Source organism: Bombyx mandarina, chromosome A1 (assembly GCF_030267445.1).
Source record: "Bombyx mandarina strain Sakado chromosome A1, ASM3026744v2".
Taxonomy (NCBI): Eukaryota; Metazoa; Arthropoda; class Insecta; order Lepidoptera; family Bombycidae; genus Bombyx; species Bombyx mandarina.
The window spans coordinates 12344846-12364604 of NC_143234.1; the positions used below are offsets into that span (position 1 = coordinate 12344846).

Sequence of the window (19759 nt, forward strand, 5' to 3'; positions counted from 1 at the left end):
TTTAAACGAGCAATTCTTGTATATTAATATATATATATATATATATATGTATATAATCTGAATCTCGGAAACGGCTCCAACGATTTTCATAAAATTTAGTATACAGGGGATTTCGGGGGCGATAAATCGATCTAGCTACGATTTATTTTCAGAAAATGTTGTTTTATTCGTGTTTTCAATAATCAACTCTTCCCAACATCTATTGACGAATAATAATACTATTTTTCTTAATTGAGGGCAACTAAGCGCTTTAAAGACACAACAAGATGGCGTTATCAAAAAAAAAAAACGAGCTCGGTCATCATCTAGTGCTTTTAAATTACTGTCCTAATGTTTTAGTCTTAAATAATTTCATACGTAGCGGCGCACTCAAAACCATTACGTTTAGAACGATGATCCATTATTTTAAACAATTAAACGACGTATTGGGCCTATCAAAACGTCTCGAGCAGGTCGTCTTCACAATACCCGTAACCGTAAAAGGTTTTAAGCAATTGTTTAAGCCTTGATTACGTATTAGGGCTGATTAAAATTTCATGTAAACGCTTTCAATGGTTTTGTATTTAGTTTTGAATGCGTTCTACGAGTATACTGTTCTCGGTTGGATTCATCTTTTGTTTACTCCGAATTTACAAAGTAATCAAGCCTGTTTGTTCCGTAATAATATTATTAGGATAGTTTGTAAGACACTAGATGATGACTTTTTTTTGATAACGCCATCTTGTTGTGTCTTTAAAGCGGTTAGTTGCCCTCAATTAAGAAAAATAGTATTATTATTCGCCAATAGATTTCGGGAAGAGTTGATTATTGAAAACACGAATAAAACAACATTTTCTGAAAATTAATCGTAGCTAGATCGATTTATCGCCCCCGAAATCCCCTGTATACAAAATTTTATGAAAATCGTTGGATCTGAATATACTGAATATACACAAGAAATGATCGTTTAAAGGTATATAAGATATGTACTTTTTTTTAAACGAACTAAGAACTCTGGGTCAAAAAGAACTCTAAATTGTTTGGCTACTTAAATGACAAACTTGATTTCACTAGATAGGTAGACTAGATCACGGCACATTTGGTGTTAAGTGGTTACCGGAGACCATGCACATAGCAGCGTAAACACTACTTTGAGAAAAAGTAATTTTTTAGTAGAGTAGTCAAGTAGACGCCTTCAGAAATAGACGGGGTGATGGTATGCATCCGTGGAGACTACCTTTTCTCTTTCACGATGGCAGACGAGCATACGGCTCACATGATCGTGAGTGGTTCTCGATGGTCATAGACAACAGCAATACAACAACACAGTCGTGCTGTTTACCCGATAGGACCTCTCAAACCACGTCTGAAAAGGACATGTCATAGGGTGCTTTTCATTTCCCGTTAGTGCATGGCGAAAAGTAATTCTGGAAAAGAGCTATGCACGCGCACGTAGGGTCCAGATAGTATAAACTCTACTCTGGTCGCGGACGGTAAGGTGCAAGAAACGCGCTCACGAGATCATCTCACACAAGAGAGCACACCCCACGGTGATGCAAGATATTGCAATGGTGCAATTATGCAAGATATGCAAGGTGATGCAATGACGCTGATACAACCGAAGTCATTCCGCAGACCGTAAAGCTTAACCGGACCGGACAGATTATAATTGTAATCACGTTTTTTTTTTATTGCTAAGATGGGTGGACGAGCTTACAGCCCACCTGGTGTTAAGTGGTTACTGGAGCCCATAGACATCTACAACCTAAATGCGCCACCCACCTTGAGACATAAGTTCTAAGGTCTCAGGTACAGTTATAACGGCTGCCCCACCCTTCAAACCGAAACGCATTACTGCTTCACGGCAGAAATAGGCAGGGTGGTGGTACCTACCCGCGCGGACTCTCAAGAGGTCCTACCACCAGTCTACCTCTGTATGTATGTACATAAATACATCGATTTAATGATTACATCGAATATATTTTAATACAGCATTAATTAGGCAGCGGCTTGGCTCTGCTCCTGGCATTGCTGAAGTCCATGGGCGACGGTAGCCACTTACCATCAGGTGGGCCGTACGCTCGTCTGCCTGCAAAGGCAATAAAAAATAAAATAAAAAAAAACAGTTCCTGTGACGGGTCCAAATGAAAACATTATAGCTTAATGGAGAGGCTTCCTCAAGGCGCTTTGCATTCATCTTCTTGGAATAATAATGGTTTTCTATTGTGCGTAAATTAAACTCTAGTTAAGCTGTTATTAAACGGTTCGTTGGTATTAACGGATTGTTTTCGGTCGAGAGGCGGCGAAGAAATTATTAATATTTATTTCGGATTAAGATTTTGTGACTTTTGAACGAATCAAATTAATTTATTGTATTTTTCTCTTATATTCAAATTATCTATATATATAAAAATGAATTGCTGTTCGTTAGTCTCGCTAAAACTCGAGAACGGCTGGACCGATTTGGCTAATTTTGATCTTGAATTATTCGTGGAAGTCCAGAAAAGGTTTAAAAGGTAGATAAATATGAAAATGCTCGGAATTAAATAAAAATAACAATTTTGTTTTTCCTTTGATGTGTCCACCGTCGGACGGATTCCTTTTGTTTGTTTTAAGTTTATTTTATACAAAAGTTTAGGTCTTTTATTTATCGATTGTGGCACTACGAAGTCTGCCGGGTCAGCTAGTACTAATATATAAATCTACAGTGGTTTTTACGGATGTGCCGTTATATCTACTGAACCATGCATCCGATTGACTTGAAACTTGGTATCCATGTAGAAAATACATGTACTTAATGGATAGGCTAATATTTATATGAGTGTTGGACTCCCTACACCAGTTGCGGGGTCGTTAATGATGAGAATCTTTGTGGGGGTGAGAAATAATAATATTAATTTTAAATGCCCAGCGAAGCGGACGGGTACAGCTATTCATTTATAAATTTTTAAATGCCTCGTTCTGAATCAGGCTCTGAAATATCAAATGTTCTTATTGAATAGATGCAGCTACTCCCCATGTGAAGTCCAGGTCTCTGTAGTATCAACGACTCTCCCACTCATCAAATGAGGACGTGTGCGGCCTATATAAGCAATATGGTCAAAAAACGCTGCCGCCCAATCTCTGATGGACTCTTAAGGCACCTTTTACGACGCCAACGAGAAATTATGAGGTGGTAGCATTGTAGACAGATGTTACACAGACGGACAGCGCTCTTTTTTTTAATGACAGTTAATCTTAAAATACTTTCTCGCTTAAAATAGTTTTTTTTTGTGAAAATTTTTACTATCTACTTAAACTAATTAATATCTTTTTTTTATTGCCCTTGTAGGCAGACGAGCATACGGCCCACCTGATGGTGAGTGGTTACCGTCGCCCATGGACTTCGACAATGCCAGGGGCAGAGCCAAGCCGCTGCCTAAGATCTCCTACAATACTATTTTTTAAGTAACTAGCGGGTAGTTTCTTGTAACAGAAAAATATTTGACAGATGCTTGAATCGCACTGACCACATTTTCAAGATAAGTTTTAATATGTATAAGTTCCGAGCAACAACATTCGGACCGTCGGTCTAAATAAATATCACCAGCTCGGTGGAAGATCTTCCCTTTGTTGTTAACCTCAAAATTACTACGCTGTTTAGACGACCTCACCATATATATTCGCAAAGGCCTGTAGGTTTTCCATTCACTAGCTCTAAGTTAAGTTGTATTTTGTCAACTAGCAGTGGAATTATAAGTGTTAATACACGAACAATCAAAAAGTAAGGACAAATTGGGCTCCTAAGGACCAAATGCGATTTATATCTCGACTTAAAAACAAATTAAGCAGTTAGCGAATCGCTCGAAAGTTGAACATTATTTTCATTAATAACAAAACATCTCTCGGATGTCCTGCGTCAATTAGCGTTTTCTAATTGACTTAATTCTTTGGTGATTTATTCTAACGAAACTTCATTCGGTTCGCGAATTTCATGATGAATTAGAAATTGAATTGGAATTTACAAGAGTGATCAGTTTGCGAAATGTTGGTCGATTTCATATTATTATTTCTTGAACTTTTGCTTGTTTACTTGAGTGTATATTAAAAAAAAACGGTTTTCTTTTACTACCCAGCAAAGATAGCATTCACAGATAACACGGTAAAGTTAATAGCTTGATCAGTCTGAAGTTTCTTTTTAATACGCTTTTATTAGCTTCAGACTCAGCTATGTATGTTAGTATGTAACGGTCTCTTTGAACATGATTTTGACCCCCTTCAAAACGTCGGATTAACTCGAAATTTGGTTTACTTATTAAGGACCGATGACAATTCAATATTTAAAAAAAATTTTAAAAATTGAAATCCAACTAAGAATGAAAAATAAATAATAGAAAATAAATTTTAATAAATGTGAATTAAAAATAATGTAAGAAAAAATGATTTTATTGTAGATTTTTATTTTTATTTGTAAATTTTGAAAGTTTTCTATTTTTTAGTTGGATTTTCTATAAAAGCATATTTTGTTAGTTTTTTTTAAACTATTATTTATTTAATTTGAAGTTCTAGTGAAAGCAAACAGAAATGAACCAGAAATGACAAAAATAATTACAAAATCTAGAGAGCACATGTGTTACGGGGCCCGAGTCGATCCGTAATTCGAAATTAGATCCAAACATGGACGAACCTTTTCATAATAAAGAGTGCTTCTTGCTATCATCCTATTTATACTCCCGACATGCCAAACGAATCCGAACTTTAAGCGTGGGATTTATCTATGGTTACTAGTGGTCGCCCAATAGTCGAAATTCGACTATAATTACTAATTTAAATTATAAGTTTGAACATTATTATGTTTCTATAGTCAAAGAATTTATTTCTATAATAATCATATATTTCACTAAGGCTACACTATAGACAAATAATAACTAGTCAGGTCATAAGTATTGTCACACAGTAAAAACTTTTCTTTTAGAATGCTGGCCACAAAAAAGTTTATTGAATTCGAATTGCGAATTGTTCATGAAAATAAAAATGTATACTTTTAGAATTTTACTCATTTTTAAATATGGAGTGGACGCTTAAAGAAGACCGTGTTGCAGTTATTGCGTTGCATCGTGGCGGTTACGCGCCAATTCAAATTTTTAACATACTGAAAATTTTTAATATAACCAAAAGATTCGTTTATCGTACCATCAAACGATACAATGAAGACTCTAGTGTAGATGACAGGTCAAGAAGTGGTCGCCCTCGGTCTGTTAGGACTCCAGCAGTGATAAAAGCTGTGAAGGCGCGAATTCAAAGAAATCCCAAACGTAAGCAGAAACTGTTGGCCCTTCAGATGGGGTTAAGCAGAACCACGGTGAAAAGGGTGTTAAATGAAGACTTAGGGTTCGGGCATATCGAAGAAAAACAGGACATCGTTTGAATACTCGTCTAATGGACCTGAGACTGAAGAGATGCCGCGCTTTGTTGAAGCGGTACGCGGGAAAAAAATATCGGGAAATTCTTTTTTCGGATGAAAAAATTTTTACCGTGGAAGAGAGCTACAACAAACAAAATGATAAGGTGTACGCACACAGTAGTGAAGAAGCGAGCAACCGTATTCCGCGTGTCCAACGAGGTCATTTTCCATCCTCGCTCATGGTATGGTTGGGAGTTTCTTATTGGGGCTTAACAGAGGTACATTTTTGTGAGAAAGGTGTAAAAACGAATGCAGTTGTGTATCAAAATACAGTCCTGACGAACCTTGTGGAACCTGTTTCTCATACCATGTTCAATAACAGGCATTGGGTATTCCAACAAGATTCGGCGCCAGCTCATAGAGCGAAGAGCACACAAGACTGGCTGGCGGCGCGTGAAATCGACTTCATCCGGCACGAAGACTGGCCCTCCTCCAGTCCAGATTTGAATCCGTTAGATTACAAGATATGGCAACACTTGGAGGAAAAGGCGTGCTCAAAGCCTCATCCTAATTTGAAGTCACTCAAGACATCCTTGATTAAGGCAGCCGCCGATATTGACATGGACCTCGTTCGTGCTGCGATAGACGACTGGCCGCGCAGACTGAAGGCCTGTATTCAAAATCACGGAGGTCATTTTGAATAAACTTTAGTGTCATAAGAATCTATGTTTTGTTAAGTTCATTTTGGTATATGAATGGTTACATAATTAATAAACTTGTTTCAATTATTTTACATTAAACATGTGACAGAATTTATGACCTGACTAGGTATTATAGAAATAAATATTAATCTATTCTCAACTTGACCACAGACTAACAATAAACAAAATATATAGTATATATGCGTGTGTGTGTCAAATATATGTTTTCTTTATTGGGTTAATGTATTTTTTATGCATTATTTAAAAAAAAAAAATTGCATTGTGTACTCCTTCTTTTTTTTTTTTTTTTTTTTTTTATGATTGAAGGATTACTGGTGGCCCGGAGGCCTTTCCAGTTTCACCAGGACAGGTGGGCGAGCAAAGGCTCAGCCAGGAGGGGTGGGATTTGCTAACAGCTACCCAAGCGCCTCCGAAGGAGACCTAACAGCTCAAGAGCAGCTGCTTCGCGAATGAATCTACTACCGGATCGGAATCGCGACCCGCTGAGAAGATCCGGCGAGAAACTCAGCGAGCTGATTCATGGGTTAGGTTGCACGGCGAACTCTTTGTCGAGTTCGACGAGTACGGTTACCGAGGTCCCTAAGCCTGCTCCTAGAGCTGAAGGCGTCTAGTGCAAAGGTTATTGGATCTGAGGGATCCGTAAGGACGTGTCTAGGGCGTCGACGGTGACTGGCTCCTGCATGATCAGGATTCGGGGAGTAGTCAGCGGCGGCTACGATAAGGCGATTATCATGACGCATAGCCTTATCGAAGTACCGTTCCGACGCTGACTTCATGTATTTCTGGATAGATTCGAGGCCCAGGTCGTCGTGTAGGTCAACGTTCCTCACGAACCACGGAGCTCCGACGGCTAACCTGCAAAAGCGGGATTGTAGAGATTGAAGGGTGTCTATGTGTGTGCGGGCCGCGTGAGCGAACACCACACTCGCGTAAGTCATGACGGGCCTTATGCAAGTTTTGTAAAGTGTCACCTTGTTCCGAAGGGACATTTTACTCCGCTTACAGATCATGGGGTAGAGTCTACCGAGAATAAACGCGGCACGGTCACGGACTGATTTTATATGCGGGCGGAATGTCATCGATGCATCCAGGGTAACGCCCAGGTACTTGACCTCCCTGGCCCAGGGTATGGATTGACTAAAGAGAGTAATCGGGGGTGTGAGATTCCTCCTCCTAATACGGGAGGAAATCCGTGTGGAGCTTCCCCTCTGAAATAGCACCGCAGTACTTTTCGCTGGGTTGATGTCTATGCGCCATTTTCGGAACCACTGTCCTAGGGCTAGGGCTGCGCTCTGAAGCTTCTTCGCGATTAGGGACTTGTTTCTACTGGAATAGTAAACAGTCGTGTCGTCGGCGAATAAAGCTAAATGGGTCGGCGGCGACCGGGGAATATCGTTAACGAATAAGCTAAATAGGAGGGGTGAGAGGACAGAGCCTTGCGGGACTCCAGCTGTGAGAGGTCGTGGGGAGGAGCGGGTTCCGTCGACTCGATATCGAAAAGAGCGGTTCGACAAGAAGTCCCGTATGATGAGCACGAGACTATCCGGCACGCCCATGTTGAATAGTTTGAAAATCAAACCGTTGTGCCAGACTTTGTCGAACGCTTTTGCGACGTCGAAGAAGAGAGCTCCCGTGTATAACGGTTTTGGTCGATTAAGCCCCACAAGAATGTGCTCCGTGAGGCGGTGCACCTGTTGAACGCATGAGTGATTTGTACGGAATCCGAATTGTTCATCGATGAGAATGCCCTTGGATGAGACGAAGTCTCTGAGGCGTTTGTAAAGCAGACGCTCATACAGTTTGCCTAGAGACATGAGGAGGCTAATCGGGCGGTAGCTCGTCGGATGATTTTTTGGTTTACCGGGTTTATGTATGCCGATAACGTCCGCTTCTTTCCACACCGCGGGAAAGATACAGTTCGCCATAGCGGCATTGAAAATAGATGCCAACATCACGATGAGTTGGACGGGTAGAAGTTTAATAACGCGGTTGGATATACCGTCGGAACCGGGAGCCTTGCGAGGACGTAGGTCTTTGATCAAGTCTTTAACTTCCATCGGGGTGACGGGTGGTAACGCGTCCGAGGGTGGCAAGGAGACTCTGCGTTCTACCTCACTGTCTACTAATTCTACATGAACAGGGTCCACGGATTGAGTGCTGGGCGTGCACTGGGTTTGCAATGTATCGGCCAGCAGCTCTGCTTTTTCATCATCATCGAACGCCGCGAGTCGGCCTGAGGGGCCTACGAGGGGGGGCATAGTTACTACCGTATCCGATTTGAGAGTACGAGCTAAGCGGTAGTAAGACCTTTGAGAGGGCGCGAGTCTTTCTAAGAAATCAGACCATCTGGCATCTCGAACTTCGGCGATGCGAGACTTTACGTCGCGTTGTAGGGCACGCATTCGAATACGATTTTCCGCGGTAGGATACCTGTCGTAGGCGCGTATCGAGGCGTTCTTAGCTCTAAGGAGTTCCCTAATATCGTCGGACAATTTGAAGCGGTGAAGGAAGTCCTCCGCTACAACTTGTTTCGATGACCTATCTAATGTCGAGGTGATGTGTGACGTTAAGATGTCTATGGCTTCAGCGGTATCCTGAGGAGACGGGGTAGAGTCTGGGTTAAACGGGAGCGATGGTGGATCAGATTCAGCCAGGCTGATGCCCAGCGTGTGCCAATCCACCACAGTCCTCGTGACGGGAACGGAGTCGGGAGCGCGACCGAGCTTCATAACGACGGGACGGTGGTCTGAATCTAACTCTGAAACTACTTCGATCGAGTGTAAGCGCAGAGTTACGTTTTTTAATAACGCTATGTCGAGTATATCCGGGCGATGCGCGATATTTAGCGGGTAGTGAGTCGGGGTTAGCGGAGCGACGATATCGAAGGCGAGATCATCGATTAACGCGTCAAGCCGCCTGCCATTCGGGGTTGTAGTGTGTGAGTTCCACCTGATGTGTTTACAATTTAGGTCGCCCGCCAGAATGACAGAGCTCCCCATGCCGAGCAGCGCCTCGATATCACTGCTTAGAACGATCTTATCCGGTGGAAGATAAACGGACGCGATAACGATCGGCGCGTGTCCCGTCAGTGAGATTCGGCACACTGATGCTTCGATATTAGCGAGCGCGGGAGGATCGAGCGGGACGCAATGCAGGGCTCTTCTATAGTAAATGACGGTACCACCACCACGAGCAGAGAGCCTGTCGTTCCTGACCATGTTATAGTTCGCGATTTTAGGGTCACGGCGCGCGGGCTTAAGTAGGGTCTCCTGCACTAAAAAGATATCAATTTGATGGTCACGCAAAAAGTCAGAAACCTGATCACGTTGATTTGCGAGACCGTAAGCGTTAAAAAATCCTATCGTTACGGATAGGGGCTTTATTCTACTTATATACGCCATTGATTACCGGCGGAGTGAGGGGAGGACGTACGTATTTAATGACGCGTATACGTCGGCGTATTCTTGCACAACGGCGATAAAGTGTTGTGCAGTGGAGGCAGCGCGAATGGCGTCGCCCAAAGCGTTAACGCGCTCAAAGTTGATCGACTGAAAGAAGTCGATCGCTAAAGCGAGATTGTCGGACGCGGTCGGAGGGCAAGTCGCGGGAGAGGGACGAGTCGCGGGGGCGGGACGAATCGCGGAGGAGGGAGTTGTAGCCGTGTTCGTGTACGGCAGCGGTTTCGCCCAGGCCGAGACACTGGGCACCGGCGCCGGAACGAACGCTGGCTTAGCCTGCGACACAGAGGGTGCCGAGGCTTTGATGTCTGGGCCGGAAGCTCGGAGGCGGTTTTGGCGGGCGACGCGTCGATTTATTTTAGGGGCTCGGGGGCATCCGCGGTAATTTGCGGGGTGACCCTGTGTTCGACACAGGACGCAGCTAGGCGGTTCCGTCGCGGTTTTTTGATCGCGAGTGCATAGGGCCGTGGCGTGATCGCCTAAGCACTTGACGCATCGGGGGCGCGCGTGACAGTTACGGGAAGAATGCCCGTATAATTGGCAGTTATGACACTGGCTAGGTGTGCCTTTCTTGTGTGGGGTTTCGACTGCGATTCCGGAAAGGCTACAGACCGTTCGGATGTTGAATATTTGCTTACCCTCGGGGTAGGCTGGAGGGCGACGAGAACCATATTATATGGCTCCCTTCCGCGGCCTGTATGCATGCGGTGTACGGAGTTAACCGGTAGGCCTTGTTCGAGAAGGTCGGCCTTAACGAGCTCGGCATCCAACTCTTTAGGGATGCCACGTATAACGGCACGGAGTTCGCGCTCCTCCTGGAGCGTATACGTGTGGAAACTTATACGCTCCTTACGGAGGTAAGAAGAGAGGGCCCTATGGTCGTCGGGTGTTCGAACCTTAATTTGAATGCCGTTCGCGAGGTTACGGGCATTCGTGAAATTGATATTTTTGGCCTTAAGGGCCAGGGAAACTCGTTCCCAAGCTGCCTTCTCTTGAAGGATTACCGGGGGAGGGGTCTGGGTTTTATTTTGTGCCACCGGACGCGGCGACGGAGTGGCACGGGCTAGAGGCGCAACGGGAGTCTGAGGGCGGGGGCGCGACGCGTTCGCGGCTTTGCTAATTTTAGCGGCCGCGGGAGCTCGAGACTCCGCGGCACGCTTCTTACCCTTTTGCACCAGGGTGAATCCATCCGTCGATGAGGCGAGGGCGAGGTCGACCTCCATCTCCGAGTCAGAGTCGGAGGACGAGGAGGCGGGCGCAGGTGACCTACGAGTAGATGTTTTGGAGGGTGCGACGGAGGCCGCGGATGATCGCGCTGCTGGAACGGTGACCACGGCGGACGACGCAGCAGTTTTACTCGCCAGTATAGGCGACGCGGGAACGGCAGGCACGATTGAGGCTGCGGTGCTCGATGCAGAAGCTTTGCACGCAGGTACAGGCGACGCAGGAGCAGCGAGCTCGACGGAGTCCACGAGAGGGCTCGCGGTGTGATCGGCCTTGAAGGCCTGAAACTCGGAAGTGAGCTTTGGGTAGCGAAGCCGGAGAAATTCCGCAAATACAGCGTCCATGATGGCTACGTGCCCAGGTGGGGCTACCCTGGGTCTTAGAAAACACTGGCCCCAACTTCTCGGACCTGAGCGGTTCTATTGAACACAGGTGGCGATGCGGCACGATTACTACAGGACAAAGAAAAAAAACACAACAAAACGGAAATAACAAAATGAAACAAAACAATTAAACACTTCCAGGAAGACAGTTTGTCGGCAGATGTACCACGAACACAGAAATAACAAAAGGAAACAAAACAATTAAAAACTTCCAGAAAAAAACACTTGGTCGGCAGATGTACCACGAACACAGGCCGCGCGAACAATGGCCGGGCTAACAAAAGCCGGGCGAACAAAGGCCGGGCAATCGAGTGGTCGATGAGCACGTCCGCACGTGACGGGTGCCTCTATCGGAAATGAGAAGTAACTTGCAACGTAGTTAACATTATTAATTAACTGTACTCCTTCTCTATGTTCTCTATAAGTATGGGAAATTTCATACTGCTCCGTTCGCGCAATTTTCGTAAAAAGGGATACAAAGTTTTTGCTTCACGTATCAATATATAGATTTTCTAAACAACGATCAAAGGAAATTGAAATTTAAAGTTTTTTACATTGTAACTGATTTTAATTGACTTTTTTTCGTTTTGAATAACTTAATTGTTACGCAGAACAAGTGAAGGGAAATATACTCGATTAGAACATGCATCTCACAGCTATCATTGTTTGTTAGTTTATCGTAATTAATAGATAAATAATAAACGAACCAGTATACGGAGCTAAATTCAACAGTGTTCTATACCAACCACATACGAACAGATAAAGTTACTGATTTCAAATAAGCGATATGATGAAAATATGACCAAAAAAACAAAAATTATAAACTCAAAACAAATACACAATAACACCTAAATTCATGTTAGGTTAACAACATAACAGTAGTTTTGTTTTTAAATTGTAAGAATAATTATATCGTTGTTACTGATTAATAACAATCCAAAGTATATTTTTGAACATACATTTTGAGGTTACTTTGGAGTACGTGTGAATCATGAAATGGTTGCTATATTTATTAATACCACCTTACTGATTGAAATGAGTTTTGGTTTCCTTTTGTAAAGTGAATTTATTTTATCTTGAAACATATTAAACATTTATAAAAGTAATAACTGGGCGAACTCTTTGACTTTAACTATTATTCTATCAAGAAAATGTTATCACCAATAAACATTTTTTATTTAGATACGTGAAAACATTTTAACTGTCACAATAAATACATAAAATGTCTTAATTATAAATTTAGTACAAAATATAAACTCACAACCTCTCAAGTAATAATATTGAAAAAAAAAACGACATCCAGTTGACATCTCATAAACGTCACTGTCAAAAAACCGTTTAATATGAATATGTATGAAACTTTAGAAAATTCAATTTAGCTAATCGAAATAATGAAAAAAAAACATCATAAAAATTCTTAGGCGTTTTGTCAACGTCTAAAGCAGAATTCTTTCGGAATTATTATTAACGGAGCTTCGGATTTCAGTTTTGTTCGTAATTCCGCGCTTCCATAAATGACACTTAAATTTATTAAGTAAAATCGACTGTATGAATCGGAAAGAAGACAAATTTCTATCGTTTTAAAATCTATGAGGCTAGTTTGGAGTCATCTTGGGCCAATAGCGTCGATTAGTTACTTCTCGTGTAAGAAACCAATGGGAATCAATCGAAAATTTTAGTGATAGCTGGTGAAGCGTTAGGTATGTCGGATAGGTGGTACAGCATATCGCTTTTATCTTCAGATTTGACGAGGCCGTTTTTACTGGTGGTAGAACCACTTGTGAGTACGCGCGGGTAGGTACCATCACCCCGCCTATTTCTGCCGTGAAGCAGTAATGCGTTTCGGTTTGAAGGGTGAGGCAGCCGTTGGAACTATACTGAGACCTTAGAACTCATATCTCAAGGTGGGTGACGCATTTACGCTGTAGATGCGCCATTGGCAACGGCTTGGCACTGCTTCTGGCATTGCTGAAATCCATGGGTGACAGTAACCACTTACCATCAGGTGGGCCGTACGCTCGTCTGCCTACAAAGGCAATAAATAAATAAAAGATGTCTATGGGCTCCGGTAACCACGTGACACCAGGTGGACCGTGAGCTCGTCCTCTCATTTAAGCAATAAAAAAGCACTGTTATGATCCGGCTTGCGACAACCTTTATCCTATTTAATTGATTTAACATTACTGCACCGTTTTCGTGGACCAGTCTTACAGCATCTGCGTATAGAAACAACAGTTAAAATGAAAATGTTAAATACCATTATCAGTTCTGTTCTTCTGTTTTTTTAAATTGTCAATCACATAGCCATTTTTATCATCATCATATTTTCCTATTACCCTCTGCTGGGATGTAGGGCTCGAATCATTTTTTTTCCATTTACATCAGTTTTGGGCAGTTTGTTCTAGCTCCTCCCACGTCCAAGATAACTAGCTCCTGCTCCACCGAGCGACGCCAAGTTGTTCTGGGGCGGCCTCTCTTCCATTTTCCATTCAAATTCAAATTCAAAATCATTTATTTTAACTTAGATGTCAGCATAACACACTTGTTGAATGTAAAAATATAAATAAAAATGTTAACTTTATCACTGGTTCCAAAAAGAGCCACAGTCCTGAGAAGGACCGGCGAAACAAACTAAGCGGGCTTTTTATTCTCTCGAATATTTTTAATTTTTTAAATAAGTAAAAATATTTACAATAAACGAAAAAACAAGTCGAAAAAATACAATTAATTTTCAATTCAATTCATCGTAGCCATTAAAATAAATAGGATCGGATACATTAAAAATGTTGAGTTTCAGAGTCAGTGTATGTGGTCAAAATTCTGTTATTGGACGAACGCTATTTTAAGTATAAGATTTTTAAACGTGTTCGATACTTAAAGTTATTGTGATCGCGGATGACTTCGGTTTTATGTGACGAAATTTACATTGCATATTGTAAATTGGACTGAACTATACTTTTGTTTACGCACATTACCGATAGTAGCACATTGTCTTGAAGGAAGATTGTTTGTTTTAAACTTTCATACACACAATAATTCGAATAATTGTTAGACATATTTAAAAGGTCATCGGCATCGCTATATACCGAAATTAATTTACCGATAACAATGAATGTTCGTTAGGAATTTTGGTTCGTGTCAATGATTTTCGATTTCAACTTTCTTAATATCCTTCGAATGACAATTTTGAAGTTCGAAAACGTAGCCCGTAGGATCCCCTGTTTTATTACAATTGAAAACGAGCATGCGGTCCTATTGACGGTAACGGATAGTGTCCTATTGTAATAATAAAAAAAATCGTTTAGTGATTGTCACACAGACTAGATTTATAAAGGTAGGTATATAAAAAAATTAAGGAAAATCTCTCGAGTGAATTGTTATAAGACAGGTAAGTATGTGGTATGCATTGCTACAGTTGTATATTATATGAATATTTGTCTCCAGTTTGAATACAATCTTATAGTAATAATAAATAGTCCAAATTTAATGCAGACTTTGCTTGTATATTGCCGATAGCTGAACGATTGCTAAATTTTTGGAACGAAGTTCCTTATGGGACGATGCGGAGGGGTACCTTAACCGGGAAAAAACGTCCGTAACGTAAGATTTTTATTAGTAATGCACACAGTGTACGACTTAACTTTGTAATAACGTACAAAAATAACATATTTTTTTATCATTCATTGACCACGATCTCAGAGCGTTCGTTTGCGCAATACACCAACTCTTATGCAAACAACTGTGAATGAAGTGTACCACAATAAGTTCGCACGTTACCGAATGACCGTGAGTTGTTGCGAAACGTCCAGTTTTATTTTCTTTATACCTCGAATAGAACTTAAAATTAATATTGTTATAATAAGGAACTTCGTTTCTATCCGGTGTCCGACGACACCACACATCTTTTTTTTACTTAAAATTCGACCGGCTTCGATTTTGTTCACGTGTGCTTACATCTGATAACTCGCCGGACTTCCGCCCTCCACTGGGGACGGCGGGCGGAGCATGTCGGAGTCGAACCGACTAAAACCTCCTGTCGCTCAACAACCAACGTCCAAACCTCACATGAGAGAGAACTACATCTGATAACCTGCCAGAATTTTATCCGTGCTAATGTCACGGACGACACATGATACTACCCACTCGTAAGCCGGTTCAGAATAAACAAGAAAGAATAAGGTCAGACTGTTCTCTGACGCAGAGAAAAGATCAATTTGATACGTATCTTTGTAGAGAGGGGTTAATTTTAATCAAAAAGAAACAAGCACGATGGATTGGTACATAATTAGGTTACTGCGAATGGTTACGAGGTTTTCCGCGTGTGAAAAACCGACTAATAAATCTGCAGTGTGTTCTCTGAGCATTTTCACGAAATGACGGACTACCTCGGACCTGCCGGGAAAGATCAGATAGATACAGAAGGGTTCACAAAACTTTGCACAAAAATTTTGAACCAATTTTTTTAAATAAACATTATCTTCAATCTACTGCAACTAATATATAAATCTACAGTGGTTTTTACGGATGATCCATTATAACTACTGGACCATGCATCCGATTGACTTGAAACTTGGTATCCATGTAGAAAATACATGTACTTAATAGATAGGCTAATATTTATATGAGCGTTGGACTCCCTAATAATAATGACAATAAATAATAATGTTAATTTTAAATGCCCAGCAAAGTGGGCGAGTACGGCTAGTTCATTCATAAAATTATAAAATCTCGTAGCAGCCGCTACGCCGTAGCTTCTTCGTAGCACGTAATACGTTCAACTGTGAGTTTTGTTTTAATTTTCGTATTAACATTTGTCTAATATATTATTATGTATACAATAGTGTATACAATATTGTAGTGTATATAATCGTTTAGTTTTTAAATGCGGAGACATTTAAATGGTGTTTAGTTGTAAAGTTAGTTTTTATATTATAGTTTTAGTTCACTGTTTGTCTTCCAAATAAAATAAAACAGAATAGAAAAATAATATTAGAATCAAAGTCGTAAATATTCCCTTTTGTACGTTTACATTAATTTTTCCGAATGAAAATAGCAAAGGGAAAAATGTTTTTTATTATTGTAAAATTGTTTTTTTGAAAACGCCTGTAAAAATACCTTTTTTTTCTTTTGAATTTAACATATTGTTTGGCTTAAACAAAATATCGGGTGGGCTGCGGAATTATTAATCGTGGATTTGAAATAATAGAAATGTGTTTTAAGTTAATATTTCAGAGATAGGTTAGCTGGTTTGGCTGAACTGCTGTTACTTGTGATATCCACTTCCCATATCCACTGCCACATGAGTCGCTTGTTGTACGTCTGCTTTCAACAATAACAAAAGTTAATTGTGAGCTTTGTGCGTATCTTTCTTAGACAGTTCCGACGCACATTGCAAGATAATAGACTTTTATTGCGTGTTAGAAATCAGCTGAAGCGTAGGTAGGGTCGTGGGTCAGTCTTTTTTTGTAGACATCACATCCCATAGACATCCACAACGTAAATGCGCCACCGACCTTGAGATATAAGTTCCAAGGTCTCAGTATAGTGACAACGGCTGCCCCGCCCTTCAAACCGAAACGCATTACTGCTTCACGGCTGTAATAGGCAGGGTGGTGGTACGTACCCGTGCGGATTCACAAGAGGTACTACCACCAGTAAAACGGTTTTCACTCCAGATTACTGTTTAACGAAATATGAGTTTCCGTTCCAGTGGTTTCGCTGGCTATTGTTCGACTCGGGTTGATAGACCATGACTCACCTGATGCTGTAATTATCGGAGCCTATACACATCCCGACACGGGTGTCGCCATCCACCTCGCGATGTCATGCTAAAGTATCGAATGTCAAAAAAAGGCCGTGCTAATTTTCAAATGGAATGCATGGCTAAAATATCGCAACGAAAACTGACGTTATACTGATGCCATTTTTGTCACAAGTAAGTTTTTAACAAACCGCCTTAGCGTCTGTATCCATTATACGTATCAATAAAGAAAGTAACTCTATCACGTCAAGTACAAGCTGCTGAGATGTCATTGGGCAACATCTTGCCGCTGCAAGCCTACGAGATCAATTAATTTCCCTGCAAACGCCGCCGGATGTGACCGACCGGATATCGTTAATAAATAATGAAAGATCACTAAGAGTTTCCGAGACGGTTGTCTGTGGCAGCTGCTTTTGAACATGGCTCCGTTTACGATAATTAAAATAAGACAACACAGTTGTATTCAAATTTCATAGGCATTAGGTCCACCATGTTTTTATTGAAGCCTATAAAAGCCGTCATAACTTGGCGATTGATACACCATCGAAAAGAATCTATAAAAAATACTAACATTCTTGTAATTCAATTATATGATTGGTGTACTCAACGGAGTGCATACAACCATATCGCTTATGTACTCACATACTTATATCTCTGGAGCTAATTGTAGTTATGAAAAAAAAATCAAGTCTTAAATCGTAACCTGCTATACACGTCTTTCTTCATCAGGTCTGAAGAAAATCACTCCAGCTGATGATAACAACAGACGCGACATTAAATCTCATCACTGTTCCTTTCCGCATTTGATTATCGCGTGGTTTAAAAGAAAAATCATTGGGGAGAAAATATTTGTGCATCGAATTTAAGATCATCGATTCATCAAAGCATACGCTGTGAGGACGATGTGTGACGTGAGTATTATCGGTGCTCTGAACACGTCTGAGCGTCTGCCGAACTGGAAAACTATTGCCAAATGCAATCTTGACCGTGGGACTGCTTTGTAACTCTTGTTTAACAAATCGCGTTTGATTAAGAATAAAAAATTTAGCGACATTGGATTTGCATAACTTTTTATAAGTTCAATTTCCTTTTTAATATAAACTTATATGAATTAAAGAGCCCTTATGGATCTCCGATAGGATTGTTTACTTATAAAAGTCAAACCTGTCTTTTGATACGTCAAAAACTCAAACGAATTATCGTATAAAATATTACAAACACATTTTTAAGTTCAATGCAAACTATGTACCCGCTAACAATAGTCATAATCGAAATCAAAAATATCTGAATTAAAATTTCACTTACCGTTGATCGTCGTAAACTTTTTCAGGAAAAGACGTAGCCCCAAATGCCGGTTGAGTGGTGACTGGTTTTCCTTGAAAGCCTCCTAGGCTTATATAGTGGTGCGAGGGCGCGGGGCGGGGGGCGGGGCGTTCAGGATTTGCTCGGCCTGACTCCGCCCCATTTTGACATATTGCGATGACGTCATCGGTTACGTCATTTAGGTTTACTACCGATGATAGAGATGGGGCATGGAAATTTAGTGGTTAGGTAAAACAGTATGTATATAGATTGTAGATCACTACATTTTGATTTTTTCTTCCTAATCACACAAATAAGAACTATCTTGAAATTGGTTCAGTTGTTAAGGACGTACAGACACTTCTGTTCTGTTTTGGAACGACCTGAATTTCTTGGTTTTTTTTTTCATCACAAGTTTTTACAAGGATATTTTATTAAAAAATTTGAGATGTCAATCTTTAAAGAGATAATTTAGGACAAATCGAAGAGCCATGGTAATCAGTTAACACTGCCCTGTCTATACACATGGTGCAATAAAAACTAAAATGATTCGAATCCCTAAATTATAGTTAAGTCTTGGAAGAACATGCTCGAAGATTAGATGCTGGTGATAATTATTAGGTTCTATTAAGATATGAATTTCCCAGAAATCTGTTCGGTTTATGTATTAATTCAATTCTGTGTGGGATATTTCAACTTTAGTTTAACTAGATGATGACCGTTTTTTTTGATAACGCCATCTTGTTGTGTCTTTAAAGCGGTTAGTTGCCCTCAATTAAGAAAAATAATATTATTATTCGCCAATAGATGTCGGGAAGAGTTGATTATTGAAAACACGAATAAAAAACATTTTCTGAAAATAAATCGTTGCTAGATCGATTTATCGCCCCCGAAATCCCTGTATACTAATTTTATGAAAATCGTTGGAGCCGTTTCCGAGTTTTTTTTATTTATTTTTTATTGCCCTTGTGTTATTGAGATTCAAATTATATAAGTATATATTAATATACAAGAATTGCTCGTTTAATGGTATAAGATATTAAATCGATAGTACTGAAATGTAATTCAATCTGTTACAAATTTTCAAAGTTTTAACTCATGCTCTTTTTTCCAAGGGACAGTGAAATATTTAACTTATCTAAGTGAGCTTTAAGTCTTAAATATTTTAAGAGAAGCATGATCGAGGTGAAGCGATACTTAGTCATCCATCTACGTCATATACTCTTTTTATTTATTTTATTGCTTAGGTGGGTGTACGAGCTCACAGCTCACCTGGTGTTAAGTGGTTACCGGAGCCCATAGACACCTACGACAGAAATACCGCCACCTACCTCGAGACATAAGTTCTAAGTCCCAGTTTTACAACGGCTGCCCTAACTTTCAGACCGAAACGCATTACTCCTGCAAAATTACGCCAGCAAAAGTGGGCCGAATTGCGAGTCGGCACGGCCAAGTGCACCAATCCTGTATATTGCTGTTGCAAAGCAGTGAGACATTCCGGTTTGAAGTGGGGCAGAATTACAGAATACAATTAAGACTTTTACCTC

At 40.8% G+C, this 19759-nt stretch overlaps 1 protein-coding gene across 2 annotated transcripts in view; it reads right to left on the reverse strand.

Moving 5' to 3' along the window:
- PTSP (prothoracicostatic peptide) overlaps positions 1–18293 on the reverse strand; it is an 80568-nt gene extending 62275 nt beyond the window's left edge. For both annotated transcript variants that reach the window (XM_089739219.1, XM_028179835.2), the window contains exon 1: positions 18216–18293. The gene's annotated coding sequence lies outside the window, so the exon portion shown is untranslated. The remainder of the gene's footprint in view (positions 1–18215) is intronic.
- Positions 18294–19759: the final 1466 nt, after the last annotated feature.